The sequence below is a fragment of the Gastrolobium bilobum genome, unplaced genomic scaffold, assembly GCF_033153095.1.
Source record: "Gastrolobium bilobum isolate Gb01-03AN ecotype WA unplaced genomic scaffold, APGP_CSIRO_Gbil_v1 utg1479, whole genome shotgun sequence".
In the NCBI taxonomy this organism is placed as follows: Eukaryota; Viridiplantae; Streptophyta; class Magnoliopsida; order Fabales; family Fabaceae; genus Gastrolobium; species Gastrolobium bilobum.
This window is the reverse complement of record NW_026896211.1, coordinates 206,933-207,659: the sequence shown is the minus strand read 5'-3', so window position 1 is coordinate 207,659 and position 727 is coordinate 206,933. Positions and strand designations below refer to the sequence as shown.

Genomic DNA, 727 nt, shown 5'->3' with positions numbered 1-727 from the left:
CATGAAGGTCACCACAGGCTGAGCATGGTTCTGTTTCAATTACTGTGAGTTGTAAGACTTCCATCCTTGGTGCTGCTTGGTCAGCTCTCAGGTTCTTCACTTCATTCATGAGTGATGCCAGCTGGGCTTCCATGGCTGTTTGTTTATCCAGTTCTAGCATGCCTGGCTTCCTCACTGGGCTCACTCTGTCTATTGGTGATTGGAGACATCTTTCAGCAGTCCCTTCTATGATTTTGTACCTTGATTCAAGTGTTCCTGCAAAGAAATATCCTCCTGCAGCAAAATCTAGGTGAGATTCAGGAGTATGGTCAAGTCCCTTATAGAAAGATTGTAACACTCCCCAACTCTCTCCCCCATGGTTAGGACATTTTCTTATGATGTCCTTGTATCTCTCCCATGCTTCATAGAGATTTTCTCCATAAAACATTCTGAAGTTAGAGATTTCAACTCTAACATTAGCTTGTCGAGACATTGGGAGAAACTTCTCTATGAACTTGTTAGAGAGTTCTTCCCATGTGTGGATTGATCCAGGGGTGAGAGTTTTCATCCATGTTTTAGCTTTTAAGCCCAAGGAGTGAGGGAACAACCTCATTCTTATGCTCTCCTCTGTTACACCCTCAGCTTTAAAATTATCACAAATATCTTGGAATGTTGTGAGGTGTGTGTAAGGATCTTTTGCAGGGAGTCCATTGAAGACCCCTGCTTCCCTAATCATGTGGAACATGAT

General features: G+C 43.1%; 1 non-coding gene across 1 annotated transcript; it reads left to right on the top strand.

The window, feature by feature from the left end:
- Positions 1–350: 350 nt before the first annotated feature.
- Positions 351–457, top strand: LOC133298268 (small nucleolar RNA R71). The gene has a single exon (XR_009749767.1). It is a non-coding gene; the product is annotated as a small nucleolar RNA R71 (small nucleolar RNA).
- The last annotated feature ends 270 nt before the right edge of the window (positions 458–727 follow it).